This window comes from Haliotis cracherodii, unplaced genomic scaffold, assembly GCF_022045235.1.
Source record: "Haliotis cracherodii isolate W230 unplaced genomic scaffold, xgHalCrac1.p SCAF_4, whole genome shotgun sequence".
Classification (NCBI taxonomy): Eukaryota; Metazoa; Mollusca; class Gastropoda; order Lepetellida; family Haliotidae; genus Haliotis; species Haliotis cracherodii.
The window spans coordinates 1,739,332-1,759,711 of record NW_027266297.1 but is presented as its reverse complement, the minus strand read 5'-3'; the positions used below and the strand labels follow the sequence as shown (position 1 = coordinate 1,759,711).

The 20,380-nt window shown below is 40.2% G+C and overlaps 1 pseudogene; it reads right to left on the bottom strand.

Annotated features, from left to right (window-relative positions):
• The window catches only part of LOC139478359 (receptor-type tyrosine-protein phosphatase F-like), a 28,289-nt pseudogene extending 7,909 nt beyond the window's left edge, over positions 1–20,380 (bottom strand).

The window sequence follows — 20,380 nt, the reverse complement described above, 5'->3', positions numbered from 1 at the left end:
CGCTCACCTACAGTGTACCAGGAGAGGGTCGCCCTGGGTGTTTGACGTCCTGACCAGCCACAGACACTCAGTGAAGGCTGTCTCCTCAGGGGTCCCATGATCCGGCCATGTTGTGAAGTGGAAGTGGTGGAAACATCTTCTTTTGTTTGTCTGAAGGTATGCCAAACAAGACCCTCAGAGGAGTGCGGTTCACCCAAGACAAAAAAATAATGATTATCAGGATGAACAACGATGACGACAACTTTTATAATTATATTGTAAATACTTACACAATGGGCATTTAATATACATTGATGATTTACCTTGCTCTCTGTAACCTGCAGTTCCCTGACGACACAGTGAGCCCGAATGCTGGAGTTGGTCACAGTGACGGTGAGGTCACCAGCTTTCATGTCCGATGTGTCACACCAGTATGCTTCACACTTAACCTTCAATTGACAAACAGCTATTTTGAGAAATACATGAACATGGTTTTTCACAAGCTTTATGTTACATACATATTACGGGAGTTTCATTTGATATTTCAGTTTTAAAAAAACACCTACACGATCTTACAACGTAAATCATGACCGGAAACAAATCTATGCTGCCAGATGTGTTTTTGTACAAATTGAGATATTTGTCAAAAGGATGTATACATTTAAATTTTTCAAGAATAGAGAATTAGGTTCTGCAGAGGTTGCAGAATCATGACAAGCCAATGTAACAAATTCATGTTCAACACCAATATGGCCTTGGTTTTCCAAACACCTAATATCTGTACTATAAATGATGACTGGCGGTTGTCAAAAAACGTACCCTTCCCAGCTCCATTAGGTTTGTGAGCATGACGATTCTTGTACAGTTCTGTTCCCAGATCATTCTCCAGAAATCAGGCAAGGTCATAGTGGTAGGAGCTTTGCAGAATATATGTATATATATAAATATATATGTAAAAACGTCAACGACGGATAATATCAATCACTGGTGATGGAAATGATGTGAGAGGATCGCTGAAAGTCAGTGATGACACAAGGTGTTCACGAAAACATATATGTTGAAACTTGTTACAGTTATTTTGCAACACAATTCCCATAAAACGTAAGTGTTTGTTTATTGTCCGATGTCACACGCAGCAATACTCCTGCAACATTAAGGTGGCCTGAAAACAATGTCGAGTCTGGTGCAGACAATACAGTGACCGGCTTCGGGTGCTTAGATCAACGATGTTGTGGTACCTCACCTTATGCATCAACCGAATCACAAATCAGATCTGTTTTAGCAGGTACCAGAGCATAAAAAGATGTGAATCGCTCTGTAAAGGTCACAGTATGAGGTAGTATCGCGCATGTTTTTCACTATGGAAGCGCCATGACCATGTCCATAATCACAAAACGTAAGAGGCGACTAATGAGATCGGTTGGTCAGGCTCGCTGACTTGGTTGAAGCATGTCATCGATCGCAAATGCGTAAATCGATGCTCATGATATCAATCACTGGATTGTCTGGTCAAGACTCGATTTTTTTACAGACCGCCGCTGAAATATTGCTGAGTGCCATCAACCAAGTAGCCATCATTTTATATTGTAATGCACATATTCACGTAGGACATTGAATATGGTTTCTCATTTGTTTCTTTGATTTCAAATTCTGAGAGATTGGAAAAAGAATTCATGCCTTCTTTTTTTATATATCGTTAGTTCAAAACTGTAGTCGAGCATAATCCTTTGTTGTGATACTCTTTTTGACATCGCAAGGAGTGAGAATACACATGTTGTTAGACATCATCAGGCAAGTACGGATTACCCTTATAATTGTTCCTATGAATCCCCTTCTCAGAATGCCAGGATTATCACATCAGTGGTATACACTGTATGGGCCTGATCCATAACAACCTTGTATATACGTACAATAAAAGATCATCACGCATTTGCTGATATGAACATCCTTACCTTGAGCTGCTATGTAAGCTTTCGGTCGTGAGTATCCCTATTTGAAATAAAATATGATCACCATTAATAGAGATACACTGTGTAAAAGTAACAAAAACATTTATAATTTATAATCATAAACATTTATTACTCACATGGATGTAGCTGGCATTGATGTAGTCGGAACCAGGCCTCCCTGGCAGTTCAGTCAACACGACTCGAGTGGCATCATCTGTTACATTGGAGAAAAGTATAAATACGCTCCATCCATCCATCCATCCATCTAAACACACTTTGGACAATGGGTTCCGAATTCTGACAGCCCTGCTTCATGGCTATAGATAGGTTAACGTAATCAAAGTGACACCCAGAAAGAATAGTGCTATTTGTTGCAGATGTATGCACGCCCTGTATGTATATTCGCACAATAAAGTGCAATGACTAAATGGAAAAAAAAGCATATGCTCACCCATAGTAGCCCAGATAGTTAGGCCCTATGTACAATCAAATATTGTTCTCACTGGAAAGTGTTCACAAGTACAAGCAAGAACAGACGCTGTCCGGTCGCCACCATGTCTGGAACTCTACATACCCCAATATTTTCCAGTATGATGAAATTCATGCTTACAGCAACTTCATATCATATGTGTGCCTTGCCTCTAACTAACAAAGGTTGTGGTTTAAGGATATCACGTCTGAGTGACGAAAATACAAGTATTGTACAGGAGAACTTTCAAACCAAAAGTCCAATGTCTGCAGCTATCTCGGGACTAAAAGTGTATTTACATCCGATTCAATAACCATGACCCTTAATTTCATTCAACCACATGTTTGCCTATCTATAGTTGAACATATGGGTGCAAGCTCTCACAGAAAAGTCAAACAAACAAAGTGAGCTTGGGTCAGTGCATAACGAAACAGAACTACATCTAAATTCCCCACTTTGCATTATACCACAGGTTCCCGTACTTTGTCAAGTAAACAATTGACTTGCCTTCGCATGCGATTTAGGGGTAAGGTTAGTAGATGTGTCCTTTAAAGGAAATGTTCTTTGTCACTTATATGTATAAATTATTATCCCAGTTACCTTGACCTTCACTGAAGTGAAGTGGCACGCCAGTGGCAATCCAAGCACGGGAATTTATGCAAACACTATTGCTGTGAAGTCCTAAATAATATCTTTCCCATACGTTGATTTTAACCATGATGGAAAACAAGAACAGCATGGTGACACTCACATGGGTAATAACTTATGTATTTGTTCTTGCCCTTGTTTTCCTCCAGCTGGGAGTCATTGTAAGGTCGGGTGAAGGTGTTGGACAGCTTCTGCAAACAATCAATGAAGAGCTGGTTAGTATGTTATATCCGCTTGACATCGATAACCAATGATATATATTAAGTTTAGGGAAGACACGTGATGGTATTGGTCGAGCTGACCTGATACTCTGACTGGAATCCCCCGACGGGCACCTGCAGCTCCTGGATCCGCTCCCCCAGCTGATCTATAGACACCACAGTCACTGGAAGAGCTCTTGCTATGTTGTAGTACGTGTCATTGTGGTCCTCCTCTACATCATTGTCGGCCTCGCCCTCCACAACAACATCGTTGTCCATTGGGTTATCAACGCCTTTGCTCTGTGTGCCTCCCACTATATGCATATTGAATAGATCTATGTTGGTAAGATCACATGGCCACACAATGAAATAATTATAAATATAAACCAATAGCCACTTATTTAAGTGAGTGAGTGAGTGAGCTCGGTTTAAGGCAACCTTGAACAGTATTCCTGTTATATCACGGCGAGTCAGCTTAATGTGGGACGACGTCCCAAAATGATGCAGGTCTTTGGTGAAATCAACGGGCACGGGTATGGTGCTGACAAACCTAGAAATGTAATCGGCTCGAACTTGAATTTGAATTGCGGCGCCTAAGACGACACGTCCATCTCTGCCTTCTTACTGATATAAGGTGACGATGGGTGTGAGCCTATGACTTATCATAGTGTCATGATCACATTCTAGCTACAAAACTTTTTGTATTTCGAACATGTCTGCATCATTTTCATGCTTCGAGTGACTCCTTCGCCTCCTACGCAAAAGATTAGTATATATTACCCTCAGAATTAACTCAAACTCTTCAAAAATAACAAACAGTTGTAAAGTAACACTGGCAATATGTATCAGGTGAGCATGTAAGTCACCCTGCTCAGTAAGATAGGACCTTTGAGTGATACATGTATGCTTACAAATGTACACAGATCCTGTTATCGATTCACCACAACAATATATCGATTATAATGTGAGAGATAGATAATAATTCCTAACATTTGCTGGAGTATCACTTTTACATGAGGTACATGTTGAAATAAAAGAAAACATTTCATTATGTTCCCTAATATCCTTCCGAACATTGAAGCGATGAGAATGGGCAAAGGCAGATCAAGACAGTCCAAATAAATTGCAGCTTGAGACAAATCAGCATTAAAGTTCACACGTTCGTCACCGATACCCTCTTGAAGCTACACAAAAGTTGGAGAATACATCACTTAGAATTTATGTGCCCTGGTTATGGTTCTTTATGTCACATGGTATGACCTTTGTCAGTGAAGCTAATAATGTAATATTGAGTTGACTTTTACAATAAAGCTGACATTTTATTCTTTTAACAATGATACTAATTTATGGTATATCTGATAATTGTTTCAAACAAAAACCTGAATGTTTCATATAAAGTTCAGTTATTAACTAGATGAAAGCAACAAAAAGTAGGTCCATTGTACGATTCCGGCTACTTCATTGGTATAAGTCTAGGAATCACTATCAAATAGTGATGATACCAGGTGTTCGAAAAGAGGTCAGCGCATCACAATGTTCAAAACTGCATGCAACGGCAAGTCAACTAATCACGTGAATAAACACTGGAACACATGGCACAAGTTAAAATGAGGCATTCCACGAAATATTTCTTCCTCATATCTGCCAAAACACGTCGGATGCTCTTTTGAATCTGTATTGATTGTATCTCGAAAATTGTGAAATATAGACACCAAAGGCTTATGGGGTATTGTCGACATAAACGGAAAGCTGACTATAATTGTTCTCATACAGTCCTATTGATTTTTCTTTGTCACTTAGAATTGTTAAATCTAAGTAAAAACACAACGTCGCCAAGGTATCGTTAATTTGAGTGTTTGATTGATTGAGGTAGACTTAAAATCGCCCTCTTCATAGTATAGTTCAAACATATGAATAGCAAACGTGCTCTCACGGGTTGTAATGCAGTGTCTACTGACATAAGTTTTTGGGTGCAGTTTCTATCTTATTTTTCAATTTGCAGGGCACATCAAGGCCTACAGCGAGCCAAGGTCGAGTGCCATGTCTACTAACTACAATACGGTTGGCAAACCAGTTTCTTTTTCAGCCTTTTTTTTCAACATATTTAGGTTAACATAGTGCGTGGTACGTGTGCACGTGTTCATTACCTTAGCACAATAACCACAACAATGATGGCCGCAACAGCAAGGACAGCAACAATAGACCCAACTATGGCACATGTATTGGGCGGCGATGGCATACTCATTGCTGGGACAGAGAAGCAAAGAGTAAGGACACAAGCCAGCACACAATACCAAAATTTGCAGTAGCTGTTATTTGTCCTGACCATACATATCATACATAAGGTGTAAAAATTGTATCTTGCAGCCTTTTACTTTAGAAAATGCGTTGAAATACATCATAGTAGTAACACGCCACAATGCTTCTGAGGTCAGGATCTGGCTGAAAGGGGTTTCTGTCTTACAGGGATCTGAGTAGTTTACATGAAACATTTATGTCTCGTTCCTGTCTGGTTCGATTTGCCTCCATCAATTAGTTAGTTCTCTCATGGCATTTCTGATCTCTGTGCTAAAAGGCATTGACATGAGCCACACCAGCCTTTGAGTTTCAGACAGTCCTGCTCCTCTACTCAGTCCACCGTTTGTTTTGACAGTCACTAATTAGACCTTGTTCAATGACATATCTGTGGAAAACCCAAATAGTAGCGATTGGAGCAACGTACAGCACTTCATTTGATATACATTATGACACAATTACATAAAAGATAATAATCTCACATAAGTGACCTTGGCCACTACTCCGAATTTGGTATACATTTTATATGTTATAAAGGGATTAGTTCTGAGTGTAAATCAGTTGAAATAATTTATGTTGCAATTTGTGGTGGGTACCCTGCTCTCTGAACAGGACTGATGGTTGTTAAAGATAAGCGAAGCAACAGTAATAGTATGCATTCATACATTCAAGCCAGAGGTGCACCACTATCATGTACAACAACGGGTGAAGTGACAGCTTAAACGTTCTATGAGTTCTTTTGATTACATTTATAAGAAATTTGTTTTTCAGCATCAAACACGTGTCACAACCATCCGTTTTCAAGCCAGACTGACATGTTCTTTTCCCTCCACACTGGCAAACATGACCACATACATAAACCGTACACACGAATAACATCATACATGTTAATGTACTCACGAAAGTACACACCTTCATGAAGATATTTATAAGAGCCTATCTAATCAATGACATATTTAAATTTTCATTTTAGAAAAGTCTACCCAGATAATGTACAACCTGTTTCCTTGTCGATTATGTTTTCATAATATCGAAGTTGTAAAGGATATGAAAATTAACCTTCTTTACAATCAGTATCCTTCCATCCGGGTATGCAGCCATTTTCACACAGCCCGGTCACGTAATTGCAGGAAGACGCTCCACCACAATTTCTGGAGGAACACAGATGAGCACAGCCTTCTCCATAGGAATTTACACATTCTGAAATAAGTACAAAAATTCAAAAGATAGTATTGTGTGTAAAATGATGGATTATTTTTACATGTTTTCTTTCTCAAAAGGGACAATTTGTTGATAATGGTTCTTCCGTGTATCTTTGGTTTGGTCAGAATGTTAAGTTAGACACAATTACTTGAAATATAAAGCTGGTGGTAATTGGGCAAACAATTTTCTTACTATGTGTACAGTCTGTTCCATTCCATCCAGCCGTACAGCCCTCATCACACTACCCTGCCACGTGGTCACAGCTAGAGTTTTCCCACTTGCAGTTTCTGTTTGAACAAGTCTGGTTGCATTTTGTCCCATAACTGCCAAGATCACAAACTGAAAACATGAAATTAGTATCTTCATCAATTCGTCTATTTAACCAATAAACAAGATACAATAACGCAGTGGCCTGACACAAGGAGTTCTTATATAACCAACCTACAAAATATACACCATTCATTCGATAACGTTTACAAGACATCTGCATTTCAGCAACAAACATTGGTCACAACTACCTGTTTTCCAGTAAGGTATCCACATTCTACTCGGATAGATGCAGCTCACGGAGCTGCATGCCTCCCTCCTCACTCGCAAACATGACCACTCACTTAAACCGTACACACGAATAACACCATACATGTACATGTAGTCACTAACGTTCATACCTTCATGCAGATACTTATAAAAAACGCGCATACCTTCATGTAGATACTTATAAGAACCTAACTTATCAATGACAATTCATCATTTTAGAAATGAACACGTCTGTCCTGATCATGTACAACCTTTTCCTTATCGATTCTGTTTTTATAATATCGAAATTGTAAAGGATCTGAAAATTAACCTTCTGTACAATCAATATCCTTCCATCCAGGTATGCAGCCATTTTCACACTGCCCGGTCACGTGATTGCAGGAAGACGTTCAACTACAATTTCTGGAGGAACACAGATGAGCAGAGCCTTCTCCATAGGAATTGACACATTCTGAAATAAGTACAAAAATTCTATAGATAGTATTGTGTGTAAAATGAAGGATTATTATTACATGTTTTCTTTCTCAAAAGGGACAATTCGTTGATAATGGTTCTTCCGTGTATGTTTGCTTTCGAAAGAATATTAAGTCAGACGCAATTACGTGAAATATAAAGCTGGTGGTAATTGGGCGAACTATTTACTTACCATGTGTACAGTCTGTTCCATTCCATCCAGCCGTACAGCGCTCAGCACACTTCCCTGTCACGTGGTCACAGCTAGAGTTGTCCCCCTTGCAGTTTCTGTTTGAACAAGTCTGGTTGCATTTTGTCCCATAACTGCCAAGATCACAAACTGAAAACATGAAATTAGTAACTTTGTCAATTCGTATGTTTAACCAATAAACAAGATACATTAACACAGTGGAGAGAGTTCTTAATGATGTTCTGTATTTTCTGTTGTTCCAGCTGCTCAGTGTAGTGGTTGTACTGTCTGAATACTTGTTTGAAGTGGCTTAGTTCAGTGGTAAGATGTTGCTTCTTCGAACCGATGTTGTGAGCTCGTCTCACTTGGGTTGAGATAATTCCTTTCTTGATTTGAGGTGGTTGGTTGGAGGCATAGTGAGTAATTTGGTATGTGTAGGTTGATTTCCGGTTAACAATTGTCTGGAGTTTGTTGTTATTGTCTTCCTGTATAAGTACTTCACGTAGCTGATGATTAGTTTCCTGCTCTATGTTTACATTACTGACTTTTCCGGTCATTACGTTTACTACCCTTTTGTGTACATGGCTTCTCCACTCCAGGGTAACTATATCTGATATCTACTCTACTGTGTAAACTTCCTTCCTGTATATATACTTGTCAACCATGGTCCGGACTTGCTTGATAACGGTATTAGAAGCTTGCTTGATAACGGTGTTAGAAGCTACACCGACAAGTCGCTCCTAATTGTATCCTTACTTAGTACTTCAACTTCTACATGCCTCTCAAAGAAGAAATAAGATAGTGGCATTTTGCAATGATTCCTAGCAAACTTTATAATATGAACAGCGTTTGTTAGGAATCCATCCAATAACATTTAGTAATATGTCTTTTCTTCAGCATCAAACACGTGTCATATTTGTCCGTTTTCAGCCAGTTATCTATATTGTAAGTGGGCAGACGCAACACACGGAGAATGCCTCTATACACACTGACAACCACACACTTAAACCGTAGACACGAATATCATCATACACGTACATATACTCATTCAAGCACAAACGTCCATGTAGATGCATATAAGAACTTATTCACTTATTTTAGTAAAATCCATTTTTCTCATGTCAAATGTCAAACGAGCACTCTAACAATGGGACGAAGGCAGGCACATGAAATAAAACATGTATACATGTGTGTGCATATGTGTGCATGTCAAACCAGGAAATAAGACATTTAGTTTCGTTTGATTGATTGTTTGATGTTTAACGCCGCAATATCCCAGCTACATGACCGCGGTCTGTAAATAATCGAGTCCGGACCAGACACTCCAGTGATTGACATCATGAGCATCGATCCACACAAATGGGATACGATGACATGCATCAACCAAGTCAGCGAGCCTGACCGCTCTATCCCGTTACTCGTCTCTTACGACAAGCATAGTTAGGAACACACTGTCATACTTCCAAGTGACGTGAATACAGGTGGCTGTTGAAATTTCATTGCATTTTCTGTCGGAGCACATTTGAGAACAGCCGTTGCCATATGTATCAAAGCATTCTGTGAATTAATTACACGTGTAGGAATAAAGGTGTGGAGGTACAAACTGACAAATGTGGATACGCATTTGTTTATGATTACTTCCGTTTTAATTGAACGTAGAATATCTTCAGACCTTAGCAAGTCTTATGCTTCGTTTTCATATTATATTCACACATATATATATACGAAAAGCGTTTTTAATTCTCATCTCATTGGTGTATACCAATTCCATTCTGTCTTGAGCACCAACACACTCCCCTGTCACACAGTCGCTCTCAGAGTTGTTGCCTGAGCATGATCCGTCACAGTTTGCTCCATATCTGTCACCACAACACGCTAAAAACAAATACACCTATTTCAACACTTTTAAATGGGTTATGTATTTATATTATATTTACTTCTCATTCACTTTTCTTTTAGGCAGCCACGGTGTATCGATTTCAAGTGTAATGACGTAATATAAAAATGACACTATTAAATATATTTGATGAAACACAAACCCTTGTCACACGTGTCTGGTTGCCACCCTGGTGGCGCCGGTCACGTAGTTACACACCTCGCTGTCACAGTGGCAGTAGTTGTCAAAGTCAGCGCCGAAAGTACCAGGATCACACACTTAAACACGAAACTAAGAATGAATAAGCTATACACTAGTCACGCGTGTGATAAAGGCGAGGACAAACATATTGCATTCACTTTCATCATGTTCTCAGTTCTTTAACTGCATAAGAAAAGAAAACTTTACATTTCATGAAACGATGTTTGCTATGATTCTAAGCATCTCATAATGTTTGGTTATTGCGGTTTCAGCTTCAGGCTTGTTCTATATAATTTGCAATATGTTAGTGGATTCTGATTTGTATAATTTGTATTTGTATAATGTAAGACCAGAAAATAAAATATACTTTCCCACCGTTAACCTCCACTTCACAGAAATCCATGATGGGCATGCTAAAACCATCGCCGTTTGCAATTGTGGTGTACAGGACCAGAAAGCGTCCTTCACCAGAACATGTGAACTTCAAAACATCCGGTATGCCTGTCCCGTTTCTATTCCCTGTGACGTTGTAGCAGTTGACTCCATCAATTGGGGAGGCGTCAGTATCGGCGATGTAGATCTGGATACCATTCCGACGAACTTTACCTGTGAACTTTATCTGTTACATTTAAGACATCAGAATGAGAAGGAGAGAGAGAGAGAGAGAGAGAGAGAGAGAGAGAGAGAGAGAGAGAGAGAGAGAGAGAGAGAGAGATGGGGAGGGAGAGAATACATCACGCACACATTCAAATATGCTTCACAGTTTTGGATTCTGCGGGGAAGTATCTCCATGTGTATTATGTGATATGAACATTTAGGCAAATCATAAGTACAATAAACGGCTTCTGTAAATAATGTACAAAGAAACTATCGCCACATTCACGTTTTGACAGTCCCCTTTTCTCAATGTAATTATTTATTCAGATGACGGATGGCTCCATATTGGGAGGTCAATCACAAAGCTCTCGGAGGTCTGCACTTTGTCGACACAATAATCCTGAAAAGACTCCAATAATCCTACAGTCGTTTTTGTAAATCACTGAAGCAAGCCTTAATTTTAAATGGTGTTTACAAATCAAGGTGTATGGCCATCATGTGCGTTGACAACTGCCACACAACGCCTGGACCTTGTGATGCCTGTGAACACATGATCAGGAAGATGACGCCATCGTTGCTGCAAAATGATGCCAAGATCTTGCAAGTTCTGTGGTTTGTTCTGCAGAATGCGCAGACTTCTGCCAAGCGCACCCCAGGCGTGTTCGATGGGATTGAGGTCGGGAGACCTTGACGGCCAATCCATGACGTTGACTCCCGCATTCTGAAGGAAATTCCTTGTCAAAATTGATGTGTGGGGTCTGGCATTGTCGTGTTGGAAGATCAAACCAGGTCCATGTGCTACTACAGAACGCACCCCACACCATGGAACTTCCGCCTCGAAATCTGTCAACTTCCTGTTCACAATACTGGGCTTAACGTTCATGACGGCGCCTCCACACCCTCGCCCTACCATCAGCAAATCGAAGATTAAATCGGGATTCATCACTGAGGACGAGTTGATTCCAATTCCTCTGAGTCCATCGTAAGTGTCACTGTGCCCACAATTGATGTTGACGTACGCGTCTGTGTAATTGAGTCAGATTCGGCCCGCAGTATGGCCGTCGTGCTTGAAGGTGAGCAGTTCTCAGACGGTTTCGAACAGTTTGCGCACCCAACCTACCCCTAAACAGTTCATTTCTGGTTGATGTAGCCGTCAAAAATCGGTTACGGAGGTGACGTAAGACAATCTGACGATCCTCTGCATGTGACCTCCCACGTAGTCGACCTGGCCGAGGGCGATCAGCGGTGGTACCCGTTTGCTGTAGACGCGTCTGTAAATCATAAACAGTCCGTCGACTACAACCCATCGTCCTTGCGACTTCAGCTACAAACGTTCCCGTCTGCAATATGCCGATGGCACGTTCACGTTGTACATTTGAAAGGCGTGGCATGACAAATGGCCGTAAAGACTTTTGTTTTCTTGTGTTTTTCTTTTTTTGTTAATGACTGCTAACAAGTATGGCTGAAAACACGTGCGGTACTATGGCGACGTGACCAGTTGCACGTGAAAAAATACTTTTGCCACTATAGTGCTGTGCTCATGACTTTGATCGATACACCTGCACAAAAACGGGTGTTATCTGAAGACAATACGTGACCATTACTGTTTAAATACACAATAAGGGCCCACAATGATAACTGGTTAAAATGTTTAAATTTTAGGATTGTGAATTTTTTTATTTTGGTTCAGTATGTTTATTACTGTTTAATATATTGTCCAATTAATAATATTTTAAGATATTCTGCAATTAACAATGGCTAAGTTTAGCAGAGTTACGCTCAGACCAATATACTTAGAAGATTTGATTTTCCTTTAAATACATGTGTAAGAAATGGGTTTAATTCTTATTCACAATGCCCTGTTTACATTTGACCACAATTGCGCAGATAATATGACTACTTAAGACTGTCATATTTTCATACAATACGATGCATGTTTAGATGACATACGCTTTCAGAACCGATCTAAAGGATCATGATCCAGGTTAAATGAATAAATACATTTTAGACAAATCACGACAAGACAATAGGGTAAGGTGAAATGAGGTTTAACATCGCGTCCAAGATTATTGCACTTGACGTAAACGCATGCGTGCGTGCGGTTGCTTGTACATGTATTAGTATGCACTCATGCCCATTTTATAGTGCTTGTCCACTGACCGACCTGTCCTTGTTTTACCCCCTTAACGGCGAGCGCCAGACAGGGTAACAGGAGGTAGCTTCTTTCAATGTATTTTGACGCGGCCTTGGTTCGACACTCTACCACTCGAACACGGTGGCGGTCACCAGACAATTGAACCGCGTTGTAACATTCCATGTATTTCCGAAACAAATCTATTATATATCATCTAGTATATTATAAATACTCCATAAATCGCATGAATAAACAGTTCAGTTTATGCACTTAAAACAACAACCCTTTTGTTCAGGCAACTAAATTACATATAATACAACAATAACCACTCCCTTGTTTCATCCATATTTAATGATCTAGCCCTAAACCTTTGCACTTGTTGTCAATCACTTGACTCTCAGTTACCCAACAGATTACACGACAAAGGTTCCCATTTGTCATTTCTTGTGTCTGGGGTGATCATTCAATCTAATATTGGCTTATAAATCCAGGTCTGGTGAATGATAACATGTTCTTCAATATACACGTGACTGCTCAGCAAGAAAGGAATGATCAGTTAATTTACAGGAAACAAACATCGATCAAAGGAAACGATAATTAGTTGACTTATTCTCATCGCTGTTGTCGCTGTTTTATCACAATGGATTTGTTAAAAGTAAGTGTTTATATATGTAGGTTTACAACAGCAGACGGAACAAACCCAGCGGGAAGTGCCTGGGTTTTTAAAAAAAAGGTTTAGCCGATAATACGCTCATCAAACTCAATCATGAAAATAAACCTGACACCTTTGTGAAACACCTGAAACCTTATATTCCCTTATTTTCGTCACACATTCTGGTACATTTAAACTTAATTGATATTCCAAACACTCACATAATTATACTATATACATATCTTGTGCACATTATGTAGTTACTAATCTACATTGTTCTGACTATCAAAACCAGACACTTCAATCATTCTTGACAACTGACGACCAAGTTATGTCTTGAAGAAAGACAAGTTCTATGGATGAACAACTTCTTTATTACAATAAGTGCGACGTTTCGGTGTAGATCATAACACCTTTATCAAGCAAATGATGGATAGTTCTTACTTACTTACTTACTTTGGAGATTTAACGTGCGCTTTCCGACTGATGCGTATTTCGCACACGGGCCCGGCCAGGCCATTTAATGTGTTTCCGAAAGGGGCGAAGGTGGCCTGTGCATCCGTAAGAGGGGGCTTTAGGGGTTGCTTATATATAATTTGGGAATTTTGAGATTTGGAATAGATGCCGATGGGGTTGAGGAGGAGAACTAAGGGAGCTGGGTATGGTGGATGTTTGTTTGTTTATGTGATTTTGATTTGGTAGGTTATTATGTTTTTAGATGCGTTTTATTAGTTCCGTTTTGATTAAGAATACGCCTAAGGCCTTGAAGTTTTCTAGTTTATTTTGTGGGTTTAGTATTGCTTCTAGAGTGAGAGCCTTGTTTAGATTGAGCGTGGTTTGTAATGCGGTTCGATGTGTGAGGTAGTGTGTGCAGTGGATGAGTGCGTGTTCTGGGGTTTCTAGTTGTTTGCAATGTGGGCAGTCACCTGTAGTGTGTTTTTTTATTTTTTTATGTGGTTATTTAGGTTGGTGTGTTCTGTTTAGAGTTTAGTGATTACTCTGTCGACTTTTTTTGATGGATGGAGAATTTTTGGTTTGGTTAGTGGTTTGCTGAGCACATTTTTGATTTGGCTATTTGAGTTTAGATATAGGTTATGCCATTTTTTGTGATTTTTTGCTTGTTTACACTTTTAATTTCTGATTTTGAGATGGGTAAGTTTAAGCTTATTTCTGGGATTTTGAGGGATAGTTTAGCTGCTTCATCGGCGTTTTCATTACCGTATATTCCTACGTTGGCGGGGATCCACAAGAAGGTTATTTGTTTGCCTGCCTTAGTTAGGTCGTTGGAGCTTTTAAGTATTTGATTTATTAATTTAGGTCGGCTTCTGGTATTTTTGTTTTGGAGGGTTTGCAGTCCACTTAGGGAGTCGGTAAGTATTAGGATTTTTTTGTGGTTTTTGGATTCTTGATTATGGAGGGCTGAGGCCATGCCCATTAGTTCTGCCGTGAATATTGATTGGTTATTTGGGAGTCGGAAGGATTGTGTGGTTTTAGTTGGTTGTGTGGTATGGACTCCGAAACCCGTGTGTTTGGAGGTCGGATCTGAGGATTCGTCTGTGTAAATGTGACACCAATTTGGCCAATTTTCGTGTATGTATGCTAGTGTGGTAGTTTTAGCTATGTTTGGGTCGGTTTGTTTATTTATTTGGCTAACTAGTGTTGTGTCTATTTTGGGTATTTTAAGTTTAGGGGTGAAAATATTTGATTGTTTGCAGTTTTGTTTAAGATTTTTAATTTGGTGTTCATTTAGGTAGTTTGTTATTCTTTGGGATATTGGGTTAAGTAAGGGGTGTTTACGAGCTAGAGCTTGGTTTTTAGGGCTGATGTTTTGGTTTATTAAGTTTTGGATGAGAGGGTTTGATTGGGACGCGGCCCAGAAATTTAAGCTTAGCTGTTCCCTGCGTAGACTTAGTGGCATCTCTCCTGTTAAGGCCTGAAGTGAAGTGTAGGAGGTGCCATGTTTAGTGCGTGTAATGAGTTTGAGAGCCTGATATTGTATTGAGTCAAGTTTTGTAGATAGGGAGTTGTTAAGGGTGTTGTATATGGCGCAGCCGTAGTCTAGTTTTGATCTAGTAGAGAGAGAGGAGAGTATTTTTGGAGGCTCCCCAGTTAGAGCCAGTTAGGCATCTTAGGGTGTTTAGGTCTTTACTGCATTTAGTTGTTAGGTTTTGGATGTGAGCATCCCAGGTGAGATGTTCATCGAAAATAAGTCCTAAGAATTTGGTTTGAATTTGGATAGTTCTGAACAACATAGGTATATATACTTATTAACATCAGTGTTTATACAGTCAATTGATTGATGGACACAGAGAGCTGATTAAGATGATTGGAGGCCAATGAGTGAATAATCGGACAGGGTAAACAACCACGGAAGCTGTTTGGGGTGATTGGAAGCCAGTGAATAAGAAGCCAGTGAATTGTCTAATGGACACAGAGTCAGCAAGCAGACTGATATAGATGATTGGAAGCAAGTGGATGCCAGTGGATTATTTGGATGGACATAGGGATTTAGCAATTAGGTGATGGTAAGCAGGCGGGGTGTTGTAGCCTTGATCTCTGTTCATTGCTGGCTGGATCCTTTTGATGTAGATGGCTTCTGGGAGTTTTCTGATTTTGTAGTCTGAGTGATTGTTGGCCAGGATCTTGATGTTGTTCCACTTGATGTTGTGGTCGGGTTGGGTTTGGGTGTGGCTGGAGATGGCTGATTTTGAGTCTTTATTTTGTTCTAAGGCCTTGTGTTCTTTTATTCTAATGGGTAGGGGCCTGGATGTTTCACCTACATAGGAGTCGCCAGTCACATTGTATGTGATATACGACACCAGCTGGGTCTTCTTACTTAGATGTAGATGGCCTACCATTGGCACTGAGGATGTTCTGGATTGTCCTGCCTCTCTGGAATACTGTATCAGTGTTGGCGTGGTGTTTGAGCAGTCTGCGGATCTGGTGGCTGGCTGTTCCTATGTAGAGAAGACTGATGACAAACGGGGCTGTCTGTTTTCATGGACGCCGCTCTCTGGGGCTGATAATGCTGTTAATTGTTTGTTCAACTAGGCTGGAAGGATAATTGTTGAAGTTTGTGAAGACATGGCGGAGGTGGTTGAGTTCAGTTTGTAGCTGTTGTGGATATGTTGACGTCACGTCGGGCTAAGGTGGCGAAAATTCCTCTCTTTATTTGTGGTGGATGGTTAGAGAAATGGTGACGATACTGATCAGACTGGGTTAGTTTACGGTAGACACTGGTGTGGACTTTGTTATTGTTGTCTTTCTGCACTCTTACATCTAGGAATGGTAGTTGTCTGTCAGATTTTTCTTCCATAGTGAACTGCATCCTGGGGTGTTGGGCATTCAGGTGGTTGAGGAGGGTTTTGGGGTCATGGTCAGGTTGGAGAATGACAAAGATGTCGTCGACTTTCCTAAACCAGCAGAGGGGGGTGATAGATGATGTATGGAGGGCGGTTTCTTCTAGGTCCGTCATGTAGATTTCTGTGATGATAGGAGACAGCGGGGATCCCATGGGTAGGCCATGTGTCTGTTGATAGATCATGTCTTGCCACTTGAAGTAGGTTGAAGTAATGCGAGAGGTTATAAGTTTGATGATACTGTGTCTAGGTTAGGGTTATTATCTTGTGTAATTATAATGTATACACCTTGACTATCTCTTGTTACTTGGCTTTTATGTAATGAGAGGTATTACAATATGCGTAGTCTTGTTCAAATTGGTTTAAACCAATGGCTTGTCAAATCTTTGTCACCATTACCAATACGACCACCAAAGAAGTCTACAAATGCTTGTTAATTCCGGGACAAAAATGTATTTCATTTTTGTTGATCAATGTGACGATACGCCCGGAAGGCGTGTATCCACGGGGGGAAAAGCAATGTCAAAGGCAACATCCCGTCCCTGAGATTTGTCATAGATCAGACCCCTTTAAAACGGATTTTCAATTTGAATGTCTTTAATGTCAAAATCAAACATAATAACTGCATTGGATAACAAAGTTATAAACATCTAGGCACTCAAGGCATTCATGTTGACAGATGACGTCACAGGCGGCAAGATACATGCTTGCAAACGACGTGTCACAGACACACATCATTGCAGGATGTAAACTTGTCGTATGGAAAACAACAGATGATGGATGCGAGCTTATTGTGTGGCTGCCAAGTAGTGTTGCAACATTTGTGTAAGAACATGCGGTGTGGCTGCCCAGTTTGTGTTGCGTTGCGGGTGTTGTTGACGTCTAAAACGTCGTCCACTTTCCTCCTCGTTTCATATGAATGCCACAGTAGCACCTGCACAGCATTGTGCTGCATGCAGAAACACCTGCGAACCTGGCGTAAAAGTGTCGACGGATGGACATTAAAGTAACGAGCAAGTTGGTGCAAAAGGAACAGCATCTTTTCAAACAAGAACGCAAATTCGAAGAAAACAGTGTGACCATGAACACACAAACAAGTGAAAAACCGTACGTAGGATTGTCATTTACTCAATTCACTGACAGTCTGTTTCCAGATGCCTCTCAATATGTAATTATGAGATTAAAAGTGTAGCCCCAAATGACATTAGAAAGTGTTTCGGAGATTCCGAACGTTGTGTTTGTTATTGTTTTGGTTACATGCACAGTTACACTTATTAATGACAGATATATGATTAACTCTATGTCACTCACAGTCAGTTCTGAAGTAAATTATGACGTCATGCACCTGTGTTTCCTGTCCCAGATCCACCCTCCACCAGGCATATGTTATACTGGGGTCATCATAAGCTGACAGAATGCATTTCCTGTCATCGCCCCCTTCCGTGTGCCCGTTCACAGCGTTAGACGACGGGTAAGTGTATCCTCTGGATGACGTTTTTTTTTAGGGCAATATTTTCTGTGACGTAAACAAGAATTATTCTCTAATCACAATGTAGCACATAGTAGTTGTTGTCCTGTTCAAGGAATTCACTTCTTGTCATCATAAGGATAACTTTAATTAACAATATATGTTCTCGCATATGTCTTGATACTATATATATGACTTGAACTATGATACGAATGAATTATGATATGATTAGATCATCCCATTGGGTTTAACATATCAGTCTTGGAACCTGTATTATTATAACCTGTTATTATAACCTGTATAACATATCATGTTCAGTGACCAGTTTATATAAACTGCATATATTACATTGAATGCGCACGTTGCAGTGCCATATACTAACCTTTCTGACAAGTCGGGCCGGGCCATCCAAGGGAACAAAGTCCAGGTTGACAACCGGAAGTATGGTTACATATGCCCAGGGAACAGTGGCACTGGTAGTTGCATCTGTAGCCGTACTGACCTGGAGGGCAGTCACCTGAAAATCAAGTTACAATATCATATGTAAATATTGAACGTCAACGTCAGTGGATAGTAAGGGTGTGAAAGACAGGACAGTGTTGAAAATTACACCAATGAATCACTGAAACATTGGCTGGTTGGTTGGTTTGTTGTTTAACGCCGCACTCAGCAATATTCCAACTAAATGCTGGCGGTCTGTAAATAATCGAGTCTGGACAAGACAGTCTAGTGATTAATATCATGAGCATCGATCCACGCAATTGGGATCGATGACATGTATCAACCAAGTCAGCGAGCCTGACCACCCGATCCCGTTAGTCGCCTTTTACGACAAGCATAGTCGCCTTTTACGGCAAGCATGGGTTGCTGAAGACCTATTCTACCCCGGATCTTCACGGGTATCACTGAAAAGGAGTGATGACACCAAGTGTTCGTGACAAGGGTAAGCATGTTCTCTACTGATAGCACCAGCCACTCACACAATGTGCAACACAACAGAAGTGTCTGTTGGCCAACGCCGCACACAGTATTACACGTGCTTTATGAAGGCGGCCGGTAAACAATCGAGTTCGGATCTGACAATCCAGTGAAAGCAATTCTGGACCAGGTAATCCAGTGACACGATAGCGTGTTTACTGAATTAGTTGAAACTAGACACGATAATTTAACCTCTTATGCTATTTTGTGTACCTCTACTGTGTACAAATACAGTGCTGCAAAAAGAAACACTGAAGAACAATGTTGCCTAACAGTGAGTACAGATTCATGTCTCGGGCCAAAACTGTTTTGTAGTCAATTCGCCACAGATGATAAATTATACAGAGCTTAAAACGAGACTTGGCCCTAGACGAAGGCGATAAGAGGCCTTTCATGTTCTGACTTGCCTCTTATCTACTTACTAAGTGGGGACGTGTGTGACTTCATTGTACATGTCCATTGTGGACAACTAGTATCATTGAAAGAAGTCATATTTTAATAATCAATTACCCTTGATGGAAATAAATCATATGCCATTATTTTGGATGATAATAAGTGTAATCATAACTCTGCGTTAAACAGCGCAGATAGTTATTTTTCGATCGATAGGTGACCTAGAACAGTAGTGGCTGTCGAGCAGCTATATTCATATCAGTCGAACACGGCATAACAACACCACTACAAACATAACCCTGTAATGGCGGACATATTACCTGTAAACACACTAAGTTCCCAAAGGACAGGGTATTTTTATTCACGTTGAACAAATGGAAAATATGAAAACAATATTGATTTGACGAATCAGGCATACACAGTCTAAGCGCTTTATTGAACACTATGACGTGTCAATACAGATATTGATATGCTCAGTAGCTATCACATCCATGTCTTAGGTCACATGTGTGAAGTGTTTAAAGACACATAACTGTTAGCCATTCATAACGCAGTGAGTAGTGGTAAAGTAAATATATCCGTCTTCTTTACATATTCTACGAGTCATGGTTGCACACGGTCAGTCATTTGAAAGGACTCATTACACTCAAACAAAAGGGAAGAGTTCAGATTTATTTGTGTTACTCTTCACAAATTCACAAGAACCAGTCCCTATACCTTTTTTAAAGCACCTACCTGCTACACCGTCCAGTACACAGACTCAGATCCACAGCAGGACACTGAGTCTGTGCCCATCCAT